The sequence below is a fragment of the Macaca nemestrina genome, chromosome 7 (assembly GCF_043159975.1).
Source record: "Macaca nemestrina isolate mMacNem1 chromosome 7, mMacNem.hap1, whole genome shotgun sequence".
NCBI classification, from domain to species: Eukaryota; Metazoa; Chordata; class Mammalia; order Primates; family Cercopithecidae; genus Macaca; species Macaca nemestrina.
In genome coordinates, this window is record NC_092131.1 from 163,734,749 (window position 1) to 163,755,573 (window position 20,825).

General features: G+C 39.4%; 1 long non-coding RNA gene across 2 annotated transcripts in view; it reads right to left on the bottom strand.

Moving 5' to 3' along the window:
• The window catches only part of LOC139355470 (uncharacterized), a 47,010-nt gene extending 38,760 nt beyond the window's left edge, over positions 1–8,250 (bottom strand). For both annotated transcript variants that reach the window (XR_011606161.1, XR_011606162.1), the window contains exons 1-2: positions 7,456–8,250; positions 4,297–6,139 (exon numbers count right to left, since the gene is read on the bottom strand). This is a non-coding gene — a long non-coding RNA (uncharacterized lncRNA). The remainder of the gene's footprint in view (positions 1–4,296; positions 6,140–7,455) is intronic.
• Between the last annotated feature and the right edge of the window lie 12,575 nt (positions 8,251–20,825).

A 20,825-nucleotide genomic window follows, 5' to 3' on the forward strand; every position in this document is an offset into this window, starting at 1 on the left:
ATTTGAACCATTTATACATGATAATTTTAAAAGCAGAATGAACAACAAAACCAGAGTAAGATAGTGCCCTTCTCAAAGTCCTTGGATGCAAGTGTCAGAAGTGACTCCAGCTTACGTAGGCAGAGAAGTGTTTTATGTGAAGACTATTGATTAGCTCACAGAATTGACAAGAAGGGAAAAGAACTAGGACCAGAAAGGTGATACTACGAAACTGCTCTGGCTAGAACCCTCACTGTCCTTGCCAACACCGGGCCTTCAGTTCCACCACAGCCACTTGTGTTCCATCTGCCAGGGGCAGGGAATATCTGGACCCTTTGGCTCCACAGAGAGTCCCAGAATGGATGGAGAGACAACAGCTATAAACGGGAGGGGTGCTCAGATGTCAGTTGGTAAAAATAAATAAATTAAATACTATTATTAGCCCATCCTACAGATAAGACAACTGAGGTGTGCACAATTTCTATAACTTCCCTGAGATCACATCACTTCACCAGGACTCAAGTCTTGTGCTCCTAATTACTACAGGTCAGTTGGAAATGTCTCTGGCTTTGGGAGAGCTTTGTGGAAACCATGGTGACTGTCTGAAAACAAAGAAGAAAAGTAATTGGAAGCAAAAACCCCAACTTCCGCCTGGCTCTGCAATTTGAGGGAATGCTAACTCAGCTGTATTGTTTTGTTTTGTTTTGTTGTTGTTAATAGTTTGACTTTATTTTATCTTTGAAGTATAAACACTTTTTTTGTTATTTGTTTGTTTGTTTAGTTTATGCTGCCTCTATGCTGCTATATTCTCTAGAGAAGTAGCATCCAAATTTTTTTGATCATATACCCACCAGTTAATATTTTTTAGTATTACTTCTAATATACATAAGTTTACTTATAAATTACATATACACCACAATACTTATACATGGAATTCTAACACCTAAAAAAGAAAAAAATGATGAAGTAACAGCACTTTTAAATACATTTATTAAAATGGCACAAAGTCACTTTTTATGTCATTAATAAATTATTAATGTGAGAAAGTTACTGAATATGCTTCAGATGTCTGGTCCTACGTTCAGCTTATTTTTATACTTGATGTGAATGGCTGCTATAATTAGAAAAAGTTTACACTGGGAGGCTGAGGCAAGAGGATTGCCTGAGCCTAGGAGTTCAAGACCAGCTTGGATAACATAGGGAGACCTCATCTCTACAAAAAAGAAAAGATTAGGCCAGGCACAGTGGCTCATGCCTGTAATCCCAGCACTTTGGGAAGCCGAGGCAGGCAGATCACTTGAGGTCAGGAGTTCAAGACCAGCCTGGCCAATGTGGTGAAACCTCATCTCTACTAAAAATACCAAAATTAGCCAGGTGTGGTGGCACATGCCTGCAATCCCAGCTACTCAGGAGGCTGAGGCAGGAGAATTGCTTGAACCTGGGGGGCAGAAGTTGCAGTGAGCTGAGATCACGCCACTGCACTCCAGCCTGGGTGACAGAGCAAGACTCTGTCTCAAAAAAGAAAAAAAGATTAGCCAAGCATGGTGGCATGCACCTTGGTCCCAGCTACTTGGGAGGGAGGATCCCAAGATGGAAGGATCACTTGAGCCCAGAAATTTGAGGCTGCAGTGAGCTACAATCAAGCCACTGCACTCCAGCCTGGGACAGAGTGAGACTGTCTCAAAAAGAAAAAAAAAAATGGAAAAGAAAAAAGAAAAAATTCACAAAGATGTAAATCCAAATTAAAGAAGTTCATTGTTGGTTATGTTTATTAAACTATACTTGTTATTTGTAAAATCCCATCTACCACTTATGCAAAGGGTTTTTTGGAGGGAAGAGAAAATTTAGTTAGCTAATATTCATTTCTGCTACTATTGGGCAAACAATTAGAAGATGTTGCTTTTCTTATTTTTAACAAATGGCTTCCAGACTCAACAAATTTTTTTTCAGCTAGAAAGATTTAAACCGTTGAAAAAACTATAATTCCTAATTTGGAACTGTCTTGCAGATGAGAGACTTTGTAAGTGTTAACCTGGTATGTGTAACAACAAAATCTTAAAATAATGGAAATGTTTTACAAATGCTTCTTTGAAAATTCTCTCTCCATGGTACAAAGTTCTTTCGAAAATTGGTCCCTTTCTTACTCACTGTTAAACTTCACATTTACCTCAAAAGCCTAGATCAAGATGCTTATTTTTTACAAAGAAATCTGCAAGGGAGCATACTATCAATAACTATATAGCATCAGAGAAAACATCAGCAAATTTGGTACACTTTGATCTTTCATAAAGCAAAAGCTCATGCTTCATCTTTCCCTTTCAATGAAATTTTGCTTCCAGCTTTGGTAGACTAGGTTGTTTCAGAAGTATTTTCCCATTTAAAACAACTAGAAAAAATTTAAAAAATTCTTTTAAATTTGTTTGAAGGTATTACAGTGCTACTAAAGTGCTAAGAAATTGTGGACCAAGATCCAAGAGAGCAAGAAAGTGCAGAGAGGTGAGCACAGCAGTTAGAGCTGCTTTTCCTTTGTAGGTAATTGACAGTCTAAAAAGTAACAGCTGAAAGGCTAAATAAGCTTTCAACAGATTCACAGGACTCAGGGAAAAATCAGAGGAGGGGCCCTGGAAAATATTTCAGGAAATGAACCCTAAGAGTAAAGCAAATTAGAAATAAATCATTCCTCTCAAAGACTGAAGCCCAGTATCAAATCATTTCAATTCCTGTTTGAATTACGATGATTGGTAATTGCTAGCACTCCTAACCTCGATACTTGCTTAAGTAAAAGTAATCTTCTTGGAGGAAGATAACATAATCCAGAGCTTTAAAATATTTCTTCAATGTCAAGATCTCAGTAAAAAAATAAATAACTAAATAAAAAATCAGGCAGGTCGGACACAGTGGCTCATGCCTGTAATCCCAGCACTTTGGGAGGCTGAGGTGGGCAGATCACTTGAGCCCAGGAGTTCAATACAAGCCTGGGAAACATGCTGAAACCCCATCTCTACAAAAAATACAAAAATTAGCTAGGCATGGTGGCATGCGCCTGCAGTCCCAACTACTCAGCAAACTGAAGTGGGAGGACCTCCGGAGCCTGAGAGATGCGGGTTGCAGTGAGCCGAGATGGTGCCACCGCACTCCAGCCTGAGCAACAGAGTGAGACCCTGTCTCAAAAAAGAAAAAAAAAAATCAATCAGGCAATTAGGCATATAAGCAGACAAGGTGTAATGGAAAATCAAGAAAAAAAAATGATAGACACAAACATACAAGTAATCCAGACAATAAAGTTATTAAATACATATAAACTTAAAATATATATGATTAGTATGTTCAAATAACTAAAAGACAAGTCTGAGTATGTTAGCAGGAAATTGGGAAGTAGAGTAAGTAATCAAATAAAAATTTTAAAATAGATAAAACATAAATGAAATCGAGACTTGAATGGATGGATTTAACATAAAATCATACCCAGCGTTAAAAAATTTGCAAGCTGGAAGTAGCTCAAAAGAAAATATTTAAACTGAAGCATGAGGAGATAAAAATATAGAAAATAAAGAAAGGAGACATTGAGTGTGTGGTAAAAAAGGAAAAGATCTATAATTAGAGTCATAGAAGAAGACCAGAGGAAAGAAAGCAGAAGAAACATTTGAAGAGATAATAACAGAATTTTCCAAAACTGATGATAGGCTTTAAGCTACACGTTCTAGTACTTTGGCACAGGTAACTGGTAAATTTCTGTGAGGTACCAGTGGTTTTAAAAACAGTTCATTTGTATAAAATTAACTTATTAATAGCATCTGGTGGGCCTCTGTAAATTTTAGCCTTCACCCATTTTTTGAGTAAGAGCTTGCCTGTGAATCATGTGGAGAATGAGTTTCATATATGGTACTATATTTGTAACTCCAGAATCTTTTATTTATTTATTCTGGTCAAAGGATCCACTTCTTTCAGTGGCTACATGTACACAAACTTTCTTGTGAACATTGGTGTCTGTCAACCTTGAAATGTCATTTACTATTGAAATCATACATTCGGTAATACAATTTTACATAGAAGCTCACAAGAAAAGTAGACTTTTGTCTACAGTTGACCCTTGAACAATGCAGGGGTTAGAGATGCCACCCTGCCCCCATGTAGTCAAAAATCTGAGCATAACTTTTGACTCCCCAAAAACTTAACCACTAATGACTGGAAACCTTACTAATAACATCAACAGTTGATTAACACATATTTTGTATATTATATAATGTATTTTTACAATAAAGTAAGATGAGAAAAGAAAACATCAAGAAAATCACAAGGAAGAGAAAATGTACTTACTATTCATTAAGTGGGAGTGGATCATTGTAAAGGTCTTCATCCTTGTCGTCTTCACATCGGGCAGGCTGGGGAGGGAGAGATGAGGAGGGGTTGCTCAGTGGAGGAGGTGGAAGGTGAGGGAGGAAGGCAGGCACCCAGGTATAACTTTACAAAAATACACTGTAATTTATATCTTTTTTAAAATTATTTATCTAAACATGTTTCTATATGGTGCCAATCCTTTCATTTGCTTTAGTTTCAATGCCCTTATCATAGAAGGGTTCATGACATAAAGGAAGTCAGAAGCAGTCTTGAATAACTGGAACCCATCCGCCAGGTTTTCCCATGTCAGTTGTTGTTTTCTGGCACTGCCTATTCTGCGTCTTCTTCCTCATCACCTGGCAGTTGTCCAAAAGCACTCTTCTCCACCAAGTAGTCTTCTGTTAATTCCTCTGGTGTGTTGTCTGTTAGTTCTTGAATTTCTCCTAGATCTGTATCTTGAAACCCTATACCCCCAACCTTTTCATCACACCCATAGTATCTTTCATGGTTTCCTCGACTGGCTATGTCATAAATTCTGAGAAGTTACACACAACATCTGGACACAATTTTCTCTAGCGAGAATTTACTGTTTCGAGCTTGATGACTTTCACAGTTTTTTTCTGTAACAACGATGGCATCTTCAATGGTATAATCCTTCCAAATTTTCACGATGTTCTTTCTCTCTCAGGGTTCTCTTCCATGGCATTGACAATCTGTCCACAGAGTACCATGCACTATATGTAATGAGCCTCAAAGGTCCTTATGACCCTCTGACCCAGAGGCTAACTTAGAGATGTTGTGTTTAGGGGCAAGTAGACCACCTCAATGCCTTCACTGTTGAACCCAGGGAGTTATGGGTGGCCAGAGGCATTGTCCAATATCCAAAGAACTTTAAAAGGCAATCCTTTAGTAGCAAAGTGCTTCCTGACTTCAGGGACAAAGCACTGAAGAAAACAATCTAGAAAAGGGGTTTTTGTTCATAGTTCCTTGTTGTACAACCAAAGGACTGGCAGCTAGTGTTTATCTTTTTCCTTCAAAGTTCGAGGGTTAGCAGCTTTATAAATAAGGGCAGTCCTGATGATAAACATGACTGCATTTGCACAAAACAGTCGAGTTAGCCTATCCCTTTCTGGCTTAAATCCTGGTGTTTGCATCTCTTCCTTACTAATCAATGGCTCTTGTGGCATCATTTTGCAGAATAGGGCACTTCTGTCTACACTAAAAACTTGTTCAGGCAGATATCCTTTCTTCCCAATGATTTTTCTTAATGGCATCCAGGAACTCACCTGCTGCCTCTTGGTTGGCAGGAGCTGCTTCTCCTGTTACCTGACTTTTTGAAAGTCAAACTTCTTTCTAAAATTATCAAACTTTCATTTGCTGGCATTAAGTTCTCCAGCTTTAGATCCTTCACCTTCCTTTTACTTTAAGTTGTCATATAAAGACCACTTTTTCTTGAATCACGCATGAGTCTGTAAGTGTGTCTTTCTAACAGCAACCCTGCACCCACATAAAAGCTGCATTTTCAGTATGATATAGAAAGATATTTTGTAAAAAGTGCAAGAGTTCCAAACCTCCTGGCATGACTGCAGTGATGATATCACAAATTTCCTTTTCTTTTTTGACAATGGTCCTGCTGCTGCATTCATTGGTCTTAAAATGGTGGGCAACTGTAGCTGCAGACATCAATATATGATACACATCAAGTGATTCAATTTTTTCTTGTAATGTCATGACTTTTCTCTGCTTCTTGGGAACACTTCCAGCATCATTAGTGGTGCTTCATATGGGTCCCATGGTGTTATTCAAAGTTTACTCTATTGCACTAAACACAATAATACATATTCAAGAACTGTGAGAGTTTTTTTTTTACTGAGATACACAATTTACTGGAGAGATGAACTGATTAGCATCAAAGGGCATTTTAAGTGAATACTTGCAATACTTGAGCTTACTACCATAGCAACAGAAAGTAGCTATGAAATTATTACAGTAGTATAGTATGTACTATAATTTTTTACAGTTATGATTTAATACTTCATCTTTAATACTGTATCTTTTATTTATATTTCTCTAGACTGAGAATAGTGCCATGTACAGTTTGTAAGTGTATGTGTGTTTCAATAAATTTTAACTATTTATAATAGATTTCATTTATTTTACACTCATCACATTTCATGAGTGATGATAAAATATACTAGTAGCTACATATATTTTTGCATTCATGACATACCTTTTTCTTTCTTTCAATATTTCTAGGCCATGCAGTTTATGAGTTTTTTCCAAATTGTTGCAAATCTCTAAAACTTTTTCCAATATATTTACTGAAAACATTTCTTGTATAAGTGGACTCATGCAGCTCAAACCCATGTTGTTCAAGGGTGAACTGTATTTCATTATTAAAACGTTCTAGGAAATACAATACATACTTTGATATATTAGGACCAACTTCCTTTCAACTAATTCAGGGGCCGGCAAACTTTTTTGTAAAGGGACAGATGGTAAATATTTGGGGCCTTACAGGCCACTTGTAGTCTCTGTCATTACCAGTCAAGTCTGCCATAATAGCATGAAAGTAGCTATAGACAATACGTCACATAATATGAGTGTGGCTGTGTTCCAATAACACCTTATTTACAGAAATAAGCAAAGGGCCAGTTTGATAAGTGGGCCATAGTTTGCCCACTCCTGATCTATCTGCTTAGGAACGTTCCCACTCTACATAATTTTTTCACATATTTGTATCTTCATATATCAGCAGTGATGTCTTTGCCTTCCAACAGTATCTCCTAACAACAAAATGCAATTTATGTCTTTGCCCTATCAGTTCCTGTACATCATATCAACCATTTCAACATACCAAGAGCTTCCCAACAATAATTTTTAAAAATAACAACAGCTAAGAAAGTAGTCTTCTAAACATTTACAATTGAGTTTAGAGAAATTGTATTTGGTACTGGATTGAGTATTACATAAATTTAAACATTGCTGGAAAAAAGGTCAAGGCCTGTCTTCACATGTAGATAATCAGCTTTTTATCTTCTAATCATGATGGCTTCACATTTTCACTGGCTAACTAACGTCTTAAATAATAATACAGGAAGAGAGTAATTATTGAGGGCAGGGGATAGAAATGCATACCTGAAATGGTCTTTTTGACAGTCTCTGATTCTTTGGGTTGACTTTAAGACATCGTTGTTTGAATCTCATGTGGCTGTCAAGGAGCTTGTACTATCTACAGTAGTGCCAGACATAACATTTCCTGAATATAAACATGTGCTTACATAATTATATTGAAGAAAATAGAATTATATTCAGTCTTAAGTTTCTGTGCAGGAATCTTTTAAAGACATTTGTTCATAACAGTTTATTTGCTAAAAACTAATATTACCTGTTAGTCCCTTTAAATTAGCACTTAGTTAACAAAAGGATAGACCTCTGAAATGGTGTTAACAAAAGGATAGACCTCTGAAATGGTGTTAACAAAAGGATAGACCTCTGAAATGGTGATCTTCTATTAATAGTCTTGTCTTAGGTAATCTTGGTTAACATCTGTGTCACGTGACTAACATACAAATTTCACTGTTCTAGTAAACATTTATAAAGCTTAATTTCTCTGCAATATTTTAATTAAAAAATGAATATACATAGAAGTTTTATCATTTTCTTACCATATTCCAGAGAATCTTTAGTTATTACCTGGATGATTAGTCCCCTACTGTAACCATGGCTGTAAAAATTAAAGAACATCCGAAACAACAGTACCCTGCTCTGTTAAAATATATTTTTCTCATCTGAGAATTCCAAAAACACTTAACTATGCTCCTACAAGTTTAATAAGTAATAGCTCTTAGCCTTTTTAAGACATTGACTCTTTGAAGAGCTTAATTTTGTGAAATTTTTTTTGTAAAACAGAAATATTTACTTACTTCCTGTCTCTCCCTCTCTCTCTTCCTCCTTCCCTCCCATCTCCCTTTCCCCCCTTTCTTCTTCTTTTCTTCCCACCTCTTTCCTCCCTCTCTTCCTTCCTAGTTTAATCCCAAGATTTTTGAAGGTCAGGGAACTGGGTGAAGACGATGCAGCTAGTATCCCTGGGGCTGCTGGGGACCCGTGCAAGAAAATTATGCCAACGAGGGCAGTGGCATATCAGAGGCAGGTAAGGGACCGACAAGGAATATGTGCTAAGTTGGGTGGAAGAAGACTGAACAACTAAGTACAAATGTTGATGATAATTGGATCTAAGTTTTCTCATTGTTGAAGGAACTTACAAACATGGGAAGGAGGAAGGCTAGAATGAATCCTGTTGTGTTGAAATAGAATCAGAGATATCAGAATGAAGTTGTGTTTTCTAAATACATATATAGAGAGAGATACAGAAATAAATACAGATGCAAATGTGTGAACATGTGTGTATGTGTACATATGTATATTCCTGGATCTGTCCACTGAGAAGGCTGGGAGCAGCAATATCTCAATAACAGCAAGGCACTTAGTACCCAGATCTCAATTTCTAAATGCTATTCTCCACTAAAATGTATAGAGCTAACTGGAAAAATTACTGGTTTCAGGGTTGGGACGGGGAACGTTCAAATGAGCCTGAAATATCTGTTGTGTCAGAGAAAAATTAGTACTCAAAGCATGATGGGCACAGGTTAAAAGGCACAGAAGACATTATTTGGAAGGGGCTCACACTGGCCGCATCTGGGACAACAGAGCAGCAGATGAATAATAGTAATAATGTGTCATAACTCAAAAACCATGACACTTACATCATGAAATAAATAATGTCCCACAAAGTGAAGAAGATTTTTTGAAAAAGAAATAACAAACAAATGTGGAAAAAGGAAAGCTTCACCTTGTAGAATGACAATAATAACTGTAGAAATGGACATTAAAACTAATAGGGGAAGGTTTGATGACTTTGATAAATGAATAAATAAATGAAAGTATAACAACAACAACAACAAAAAGCTAATACTGCAAAAGCCACATTGTGTGAGTTTCCACTGACTAATGATACCAATAACAGGACACTTTGAATGCCAATAAAAGCAGTATCTATAACGAATTGAAACATATCAAATATGAACATTTCATCCAATAATTTATTTTAAAAAAAACCCTCAAATCTTATTGGCTACTTTTGATGAATTGCAGGGAACCACTTCACTATTTTGAAAACTGGTAAATGAAGGAAAAGAACCAAGCATTTATTCTGCCTTGTCTATAGGATCTAAACCTCAGGGTAACTAAATGGTTGCTGAGAAAACTTTCCCTTTACAGAAGCATTCCAGTTCATAAACAATGACGGAATTAGAAAAGCATCATTTGCAGCCTTTAATGAATTAATGGAACCTGGCAGTGAATATTCATGGCTGATAATATCACAAAAAGAAAAACAACCACACATTATGCATCTCCTGACAGCAGCACACTCCACCTATGATGTCATCTCATCCAAAAAACACAAACCTGCATTGACCAAAACTGTATACCCAATTTTCAATTTAGAAAACTACATATAGGAATATGTTAAATCATCACATAAATGAAATCAGTAAAATCCAGACTATGCAAAACAACACAGCAAATAAGTTTGTTTCTTCAACAAAAATTTGCAAGGCAGAAAAAATAAACTAAATTAAAAGAGATATAAGAGACATATCAACTAATCACAAAGTACAGACCTTATTTAGATCCTGACTCAAGTAAGCTGTTAAAAAAACTATGAGATAAAAAAATATGAACGTCAACCTGGATATTTGTGAATATTAGGGAATGACTGTTTGCTTGGAGTACGATAATGGTATTATTTATATTTTTATAGAAGTCCTGATCTTTTACAGATACGTACTGAAATATTTCCAGAAGAAATGGTGCAGATTCAATGCAATCTTTTAGAATCTTCCTTAGAATATTTGGGGGAGTGGAGTTAAGGTATATAGAAGTAAGATGAACCATCAGCTGAAAATTGGTGAAGATGAGTGATTTGTATACTGAGTGCTTTATCTTATTCTTCTTATTCCATCTATTTTGTATAAGTTTGAAATTTTCCATAATAAAACTTAAAAAAAAAAAAAAAGCCTAGCATCTAATCTCAGTTAAACACAAGGATATCGCATATGGTTTGTCCAGGGCACCAGTCAGGCTGAGGGGATGAGCACGGTCAGAATCCCAGCTCTGGTTTCTCTGCCGAGCCATTCGCCTCTGGGGGTGGTGCTGTCGGTGCGAGGAAGGGACATAATTTTCTCAGTGGTCCACGCCAGAGGGGCCGTCTGTTTGCTCTTTATGGTGGGAAGCATTTTGTTTTTGGGTTTTACATGAAGGTAAATTGTGGGTCCTCTAGACAGGGGTGGTATTTAACTAGTATCCCTGAAGACAAGGTCTTCTCTAATTTGGAGAATTTCAGTGGAGCTACCAGAGCGGAGGAGACACCAGCAGCAGAAGTCAGGTAAAGGCACGTATGTGTATTGCGGCACTATTCAGAATAGCAAAGACTTGGAACCAACCCAAATGTCCATCAATGATAGACTGGATTAAGAAAATGTGGCACATATGCACCATGGAATATTATGCAGCCACAACAAAGGATGAGTTCATGTCCTTTGTAGGGACATGGATGAAGCTAGAAACCATCATTCTCAACAAACTATTGCAAGGACAGAAAACCAAACACTGCATGTGGGAACTGAACAATGAGAACACTTGAACATGGGGAGGAGGGTGAACATCACACCCCAGGGCCTATCGGGGGGTGGGGGGCTGGAGGAGGGATAACATTAGGAGAAATACCTAATGTAAATGATGAGTTGATGGGTGCAGCAAACCAACATGGCACATGTATACATATGTAACAAACCTGCACATTGTGCACATGTACCCTAGAACTTAAAGTAAAATAAACAAAAAAAGAAAAAAAAGAAGAAGTCAGGTGAAAGCAGGTGAGAAAGAATAGGACCAGCATCGTTCTTTAAGGAAAAGCAGCAACAGGAGGAAGGGACCTGGTTGGCACAAAGTCATGGCCACTAGGAGATGCATTAGACTCACTGCAGCCTCAGTGATAGTGGGGTGAAAAGCCATTCCCACTTCCAGTAAGTGATCTAGACGAGGCTCAAAAAACATCTACCTTTTAATTATACTCATGCTCTTGTCCCTAAGGTGGGAGTAGCCTCGGGGAAATGTAGCCTACATAACACATGCCCACACACCATGCTGCCCCACTGCATGCACAAGTTGTTGATACCTGCAGGATGCTGGTTAATATCCCACAAGAGGCCATTCACTGATTCTAACCAGTTATGTGAACCTGTGTATTCCCATGTTAAATCCATGCTTATTAGTCAAATGAACATTACAAGCCTAGTTTTCAATATATGCATTTCAAAACTGCGGTTGACTTTGCCTCAAGTCACTATTATTTCAGAATGGCTAAAAATGTATTTAAATAGCTGCTAAGACAGCTGGCATCTGGCAGGTGTCCAGCTGATTGGAAGTCAGCCCTATCACACACAGCGTCATTCTCTCGATGCCCCGACTTACACTCAAGCACAGACGCCCGGCCTCCCACACATTCCCACGCTGTGTGTGGAAGACTTAAAAGAAAATGCCTGTTCTCAGACTTGCTGCATCGGGAGCCTGACTTCTCGGCTTCCTCCCTGGTGACTTCCCGACTTGGCTTCTGCAGGAAGCAGATCTGCTTTTCTCCCAGAGGAGGCCAAATGTCATAATAGAGAAAAAAAGACTGCTAGCAACAAGGGGGCCCAAATGAGAGAGCAGGGGAAAGGTTGGACCTAAGATTCTAAACAGATCATTTTTCTAGAATGGAGAGAGAAAAATGAAGGTTTTCCTAAAGCTGATTCATTCAACCCTCGCACTTCTCATCCCAATGCCACTGTGTTCCTTTCTGAATTATATCCCCACCCCCATAGAGCCCCTCATTGCTAGTTCTGGAAATCAGTGAGTGATAGGTTAGCATGGTGCTCATCCCATGGTGTCACCTAGCAACATGATGTTCATAAATAGCCACAATCATCTTTTCTCCATAAATGGCTAAAACTTCTTTTAAAGACATCAGGAAAAATGCTTAGCTCCTTCAGATCTAGTGTGAAATATTCCCTGGTCTCAGTTCTCCTATTCCCAGCCTTCCTCTTCCTCTTCTCAATTTGACCTCCCAGCATGTTTATTGTTTATACTTTGCCTTTTTTAAAACACACATTTCCTTCTACAGGGTCACATAACAGCTGTTCGTGTAGAAGTCTCCCAGTAGTTTTGTAAACTTCATTCCACTCAGAAACAACTCAAAAGCCAAAAACATTCCTACTTAATTCTTACCCCTTGCATTTTAGAATAAACCAAACTAAAAGCTGTAGAATACTAAGGCTGAGATAGAAGTACCTCTAGGTAAGTTAAGATTGTACTAAATGTGCAGCATTATCAGGTAAAAGTTGTAGCCTTTTATTAAAAGTTTAAACGCATAAGAACAAAAAGGGTCCCAATTAACTAGATCAGTACCTAACAAACCTTAATTCATAAATATGACATGCATTTTTGAGGATATCTATTATAGTTCAAATACGAAGCTACATGATGATACAAAGATGAATAAGGTTATGCCATTGAGGGTAGTAAGAAATGTTAGGAAATTCTCATTGCAGGTGGGCCAAACAGCATTCAAGACAAGCCCCAATCTTCTAATTATACATTCTCATTGTTACAGATGGAGAGTCACAGATAAGCAAGCTCTGTATAAAAGCCCTGAGAGTGGCTGGGTGTGGTGGCCATGCCGATAATTCCATAAAATCATGCCCATAATTCCAACATTTTGGGAGGCCAAGTCAAATGGATCACTTGAGCTTAGGAGTTCAAGACCAGCCTGGGCAACATAGCAAGACCTTGTCTCTATGAAAGAAAGAAGGAAGGAAGGAAGGAAGGAAGGAAGGAAGGAAGGAAGGAAGGAAGGAAGGAAGGAAGGAAGGAAGGAAGGAAGGAAGGAAGGAAAGAAAGAAAGAAAGAAAAAATTAGCTAGGCATGGTGGCATATGCTACTGGGGAGGCTAAAGTAAGGGGATTGCTTGAGCCCAGGAGTTCCAGGCTATAGTGAATCGTGTTTGTGCCACCGCACTCCAGCCTGGGAGACAGAGTGAGACAACCCTGTCTCAAAAAAAAGCAAAGCAAAAAATAAAACAAAAACTGAGGACCAAGACAAATGCTGATATAATAGACTTGAACCTGTCTGTGGTGTGAACAAGGGGCTATACAAGCTGGTGCTATGTCCTATGATGGGGAAAACTAGGAGATTCAGGAAGAATATGAATCCTACTTTGGCTATGTTAAATTTGAGATGTCTACTAGATGTCCATATCAGTTAGGATCAGGCAGGAAACAGATGTACACTAGACAATGGCAGGGAGTTTAATGAAGTGAGTATTATAAGAACATGGACCAAAAAACCCCCAAAACCCTAACCATGGGTGGTGAAGTACTCTGGGACAGGCCACAGCACATAACAGTTACCATCTCTAGGCTTTCGAGACAATGGGGGAAAAGGTGGGCTAACCAGAAGCCAGAGGGAGTAGCTGTAGCTGTTGGAGAGGGCTGACCTCAATAGAGGGAAACATCTAACCCATGGTGAGCAGGCAAGAGGGGAAACAAGGGAAGGCATACACAACCTCACTGTCCCCTGCCTTCCCATCTATTGGTAATGTATCCCATGGGGCAAACCCAATGGGAAGCCAGAAGACAAGAGAGATTGGTGATGCAGCCCATATGAGCCAGCCTCCCAAAGCACAGAACAGGAAAGAGATGGATGGAGAGTGGACCTGGAAGGGAAAATGGAAAATATCCAGCATCACACCCAAGGGGAGATGTTAAGCCTTTTTTTTTTTTCCTTTTGGTTATGCAAGTCTGGAAGTCAAGGGGGAAGTCAAAATCAGACATATAAATTTGGAAGCTATTCAGTTAATAAATGATAATTAAAGCCATGTTTCCAAATGAAATCACTCTGAGAAGATAAAAGGGCTGAGACCCGAGCCGTGGACCATAATTTAGCAGTTTAGTAGAGAAGGAGGAGGTAGTAAAGGGACCTGAAAAAAAGCAGCTGGTGAGTTTGAAGGAAAACCAGTAAGTGGAATTCCTAGAGCTGAAAGAAAGAGGGTAGAAGGCTGGTCCAGGTCCTGAATGAAGCTAAGAGATTAAACAGGAGTACCTTTTGAGCAGAGATGTAAGGATAATACCATGCACAAATGTAACAAGTTCATTGAATATGCAGGACTTATTCAGAACTTAAGGGCACAACAAAAATCAACTTTAATCCCTGTCTTGCAATTTTAGTGGGTTAATTTTGCCTTACTCACATGGGTGACATTTAGAGAGGCCCATGATTTTTCTGGTCATCCTCAGATAATTATTTTAATTATTCCATGGCTGTGTGAATTTTCTTCCTTTCATTTTTCAGGACTGGAAGGGCCCTTATATCTTAGGGACCAATGGGAGAATGCCCTTTTTCCAGGCAGGATTTCTAATCAGATAAACCAAGATGCAGAACCAGTCCTAGGCATTGGGGAAGCAGATGCATATCACTAATCATCAACACTTCTCATTTCCCCTCTCAGTATTCACTCTGCACTCCGACTTTCCTACAATTCTAGGTATCAAATGATTTCACTGCCTCTCTAGGTTATTACCACAGAGGAAAATAGATATGAGAACTTGGGGTATTCTGGTCCTAGGGTACTTGTGAATCAAGGGAGGACTAGGGAAAAGAACAATGCTTAATAGTATTCATTCTTTTTATATGTATATATAAATATGTGTGTGTATGTATGTGTGTGTGTGTGTGTGTGTATACACACTGTTAGGTGTCCGGATTTAAATTATAAACAAAAATAAACATGGTGCCTGGTCTCATGAAAATTATAGTTTTTAATTTATTAATCACACAAATAAATGTTAGGTACATACACAGAGTTGTGAGAGGTCATAACCTGTCAGGAAGTCCAGGAAAAAGCTTTCCTGAGGAAATGATGCTGGGGCTGCTTGAAAGATGAGTAGGATTTAGTTAGGAGGGGAGATGCTATGGGAGCTGTCAGGCTTGGAAATTGCATGAGGGAAGGTCCTGCAGTGGGAGAAAGCATGAACGGACAGACTGAAAGAAGGCCAGCATGGCCAGAGTTCTGAAGGCCGATGAGACTGTGGAGTCCACCCAGTAGTGCTAAGAGGTTGTACTTTTGTCCTAAGGCCAATGAGGAGCCTCAAAAGAGATCAGAATCGATTTGAAGTATGGAGCAAGGACTGAGGGAAGTGGGCTGGGGCATTAAGCAGAAGTCCAGGCAAGAGCTGACAGCAGCTTGGACTAACGGGGAGGTGCTGAGCAGTGGTCCAGGAATGGGAGTGCAGGAGAGGGTGTGTCCGGGAGGACTCTGTGTTTGCAGCTTGCAGACTAGTCAGAGGGAGAGGTTAATCACTGATTCATGGAGCAAGGAAGGAGTGGGAGACTATGAATAATGTGAGGAACATTATATTTTTATGGTATCTCTCACTAGAACCTGTTTTCAGCTATTTCTCTCTTTGGCTACAATGGGTACAAAATAATCATCAATTCTGTTAAGATGATAAGAAGTTACTGAATGTGGTGTTTTACTCTTCAATATTGAGCAGAACTTTGCACAAAATACATAAACATTTTCAAAGCATGTTCACATCCAGCATTTTATTTTATGCTCACCAAAATTTCATCGGATCCCCTCATCCTTCCTTATTTAAAGATCAGTGCATTCACAATCTTGATCAAATTGTGATGTGCATTTCTGGGCACATCATCAAAATCCTGCAGCTGCTAAATTCATTATGACTCTTAGACTCTCAAAGGTTTAAGGGAACATTAGCTCTCACTTTCTTCCAAACCACTTATTTTGCTGAAGCCCAAAAAACTAGCTAGAGGCAGAGCCAGGATTAGAGTCAAATAAAACAAATACGTATCCAATTAATACTCACAATCTCTGATGGTTACTATGTTATTTTCATATACAGTTATAAAAGAAATAAATGGAAAATGTAAGACCCATCTAAGGTTGCTCAACATGTCCCTATGGTGCTAATATGATAAGCCAGTTCTCCTAAAAAGCAGTCCCCATCAATCAGCACATGGCATGTGGCTCAACACAATGAGCCGTGGGCATTAAAAGATGGAAAAGGCTCAGTCCCTTCACCTCTGCTCCTCCTGGGTGGGAACTGATCCGCACTAGGCATTCCCCTGGACTGCCTTCTCTCAGAAAGTTGCACCCAGAACTCTGATAGAGACAACCAAAGGGTTTCAGTGAGTAGGTGAATCAGAAATGCCTGCCCTGGCAAGGACCCAGGGCAGTTCTTTGAAGGTGTGCAAATGGGGTGACTGTGTGGAATTTAATGGTTATTGAATCTGAGAATAAGAAGACTGCTAAAGGGAGAGGAAGAGATAATGGGTGGTGGCCAAATAAATCAACCAACCAACCAACCAATTGAGCTTTATATACGAAAAATCAACCTCAAAACTCCTAAGACCATAGTAGTTTCCAGAATGAATTTTTGTGATTCCTTTATCTTTCAAGCTTGCCTTTAATGTTTATTTTAATCTGATTTGTTCTACAGAAAAATGCTGGAAGAAGTGACAGCCACTCTAAACAGAATTTGCCCTAAACTTAAATCTTATCCCTCACCCTCAAGACTCCTTCTGCCTCAGTCACCCATTCAACAAACTTTCTTTGAGTACTCATCAATGTCAGGCTTTGTGCTAGGGTCTAGGGATATAAAACAAACATGAAAAAGACATTCTTCTGTCCTCAAGGGGATTATAATCTAGGAGGGGAGTCAGACTGATAAACAAGTATCACCATATAAGGATAGGTGATCATTGGCATGTGAGCAAGTGCTGAAGATACTAGGAGAGACCATTAGGGGGCAGTCTAGGGAGAGACTTTACCAAAGATACAGTATTTCATGGAAGTTTTAAAGAATTACACATAATTTGATAGGCAACCAAGAGGATTCCAGGCAGAAGAAACAGTGTGTTCAAAGGACACATAAACATGAAAGTGCCGGGAAAAGACTGTCAGGTCATGGCAGGAGATGAGAGACCAGACCACAAAGGACTCCTAAAGTCATGCTAAAGAACAGAAGCATTGCACTGCAATGTATTCTATATAAGCTCAGGCTCTTGGCATGTAGTGGAAGCTCATTTTGATACAGTCATGCTGAGGAATAAGTAACTTCAAAAATCTCAGTCGTTGGCAACAACAAAGATTATTTTTCATTGCTGCTACATGTCAGCAATGGATCAGCTGAGGATCTGCTCTAGGTTGCAGGTAGACTGTGCACCAGCCCCACATTTCTCCTCATCCTCGGACTCAGGCTGAAGGAGCAGCACCCCCTTGGAGATGCATCATTCTCATAGCAGAGGGCATGAAGGAAATTTCCTATATTTCTAAAAACACCTGCTTAGAATTTACATCCACTCACATTTCCATTGGCCCAAGTAAGCCACATGGCCAAGACAAACAAAGGGATAAGGAAGTCTACTTCACCTATAGGAAGGCATAGCAAGGATGGAGATGCAAAACATTCTTTCAGAGGAAGGAAAAGGATGATTGGAAATGACGACACAATGTACAAATAAACTAAGGGGGAGCAAAGAAGAGGGTGTTATAGTAGCCTAGATGAAAAGAGTGGCAGTGTTCTATTTACCTCTTGCTGCACAGCAAATCACCCTAAAATGTAGTAGCTTAAAGCAGCAACACTCATTTCATTGTTGCCCATGGTTTCTGTGGGTCTGGAATTCAGGAGGGGCTTAGCTGGGCAGTTCTGGCTGAGGAGTCTATAACATACTTGCAGTGTGAGTGTGCTGGGGCCGGGGTAGGAGAACAGGGAAACACTCTCTGGTAGTCTTAGGGACTCTCTGTGTCAGCTGGTTTGAGCATTCTTACAACATGGTGGCCCAAGGCATTCAGACTGCTTCTATGGTGGCTGAAGACTTCAACATTGAGGATTCTACTCAACAGGGTAGAAGCTGCATCCACTTTTTAAGATCTACACTTGTATATTACATGGCATCCCTTCAGTTGTACTCTAGAGCAGGGATAGACAAACTTTCTCTATAGCGACCCAGACAGTAAACGTTTTAGGCTTTGTGAGCCATATGGATTGTTATAACTACCTGAAACTACTTAACTCTGCCATTGTAGCTCAAAAGCAGCCACCAGTCCCTATGAACAAGAATGGCTGTGTTCCAAGAATATTTAATTTGTGGACAATGAAATTTGAATTTCACGTAATTTTCACGTCATGAAATATTCCTTTGATTTTTTTTCAACAACTAAAAATATAAAAATGATTCTTAACTTGAAGGCTATATAAGAACAGGTGGCAGGCAAGATTTAGGCCACAGGCTGTAGTTTGCCAACCCCTGCTCTACTGGAGAGAAATCAGATTGGGTATGTCCACTGGGAATGGGGAATACAGGTTTTATGCTCATGAAAGATATCTGGGCCAGAATTATAGAGGTGGTGTCACCTGCATTTCAGTGCTGGCTGAAGACCTCAAAGTCAATGAAAATTTCCCCACATGCATTGAGTAGCAAGCAGAGATATCCCGGGATAGAATCTTCAGGACTCCAGCATTCAAGGAGCAGCTAGATAAGGAGCCAATAAAGAAAGGTCAGAGGAGGCCCACAGCCCAGCCCCTCCCACCTTCTTTTTCCATAATAATCTCCATCTTCTTGTTCCTACTCCTTTCTCTGTCCTCCAACCCCAACCTTCCACCCTCAGACACTATATCCAAAGTCATGGGTTAAGAATAAGACATGTCACATTTGAAATGTGGAGAAGACATTCTTCACACTCCTTTCTGTCCCATTGAGTCATACAAAAACCATAATAACTTTATTTGTAAAATCATATGTTATTTAAATATTAGATGGCATTATTGCATGTTAAAAATTTTCTTAAAGAGTATTGACATAATATTTATGTCACAATTATTTACCAAATGGAAAAAAAGAACAACAAATTTAACCATATAAGTTAGCATTTGAAAACATTATTATTTTTACCTTACTGAGAAGGAAAACAAATGTCTCTAGGAGACACAGAAAGAGACAAAAAGTTGCTCAACTATATTTTCTCAATTTTTTTTTTTTTTTTTTGAAATCGAGTCTCGCTCTGTTGCCCAGGCTGGAGTGCAGTGGCGCGATCTTGGCTCACTGCAAGCTCCGCCTCCCGGGTTCATGCCATTCTCCTGCCTCAGCCTCCCAAGTATTGTTATGCCCAGACCGTTTATTCCCCGAAGAAGACCACCAGAGTCCAGAGTCAAAGCTAAGCAGCAAGGATCTTTATTACAGGTTCGAACCTGGAGCTCTCATTTGCTCGTGAAACGAGACGGGCAGGAGAGCTCCCCCACTGAGCTCCGAACGATGTTATATAGTCTAAGGAAAGTAGGCATAGAATCATTATACAAATTAGAGGTATGATTGGCTGGAGTTTGAACAAAGCGATTTGGCAAACTATGATTGGTTCCCGCCATTTCTGATATTTCAGTACAACCCTTGAGGCGGAAGAGCAGTTTTACACAAAGGCAGTTAATTATATTGCATCAGGTTGCACAACCAGTTTATGGCTATCTTGCTTAAACACACTTTGTGACCTGGCTATCTTACTTAAACATTCCTTGTGACCTGGCCTCAGAAAGAAAAACATGTACTTACAGAACTTACAAAACCTCTGGTACGTGCAGAGATTAGAAAGCAGAACAAAGAGTTTAGCAACATCGGAGGGGGGAAGGGAGGGTACGCATTTTTGTATCTTTGTGTCCTTTCATTTCCCCCTCCCATAAGTAACTGGATGTCCAATCTTGGATTTCCAGAGTCTTATAATGTAGCCTCACTTTCTGGGTGCAGTAGAGGCTGGTGATGGCTACGGAGGACCATTAGTTGAATGGTATCAAACCTTTCTCTGACAAATTGTAAAATTTTATTTACCACACAGGGGCCTATAGTGAATAGAAGTAGTAAAGACATTAGGGGGCCTAAAAGGGGTGCCAGAAGGGAAAACATTGAAGAGCTCCACCAATTGTTAGCGGCTGTAGTGAATTGTTGCTTTTTCATTTCTAAGCTTAGTTTGTGTAGGTGTTGGACCCTTTCCTCAACTAACCCTGACTCATTTATATAGAAACAGCATTCTTCTTTGAGGAACATACAGGTACCTCCTTTCTCAGCCGTGAGTAAGTCTAAGGCTCTGCGGTTTTGAAGGGTGACCTGTGCTAGGGAGGTGAGCTGCCGCTGAAGGGAGGCTAGGGAATAGGCGGAGTCTTCCATAGCAACAGAGAATTGTTGTAACAGCTTGTCATTTTCTATCATGGAGTGTTGTAGGGCCCCTCCTGCTAACCCCGCTGCGACGACAGAGGTGGTTAAGGATATTCCAGCAATTAGTGGTAGAAAAACTGCTCGTCTATGTCGCGCAGTTTTAGTTGGGGCGGTCCCTGCCCAGC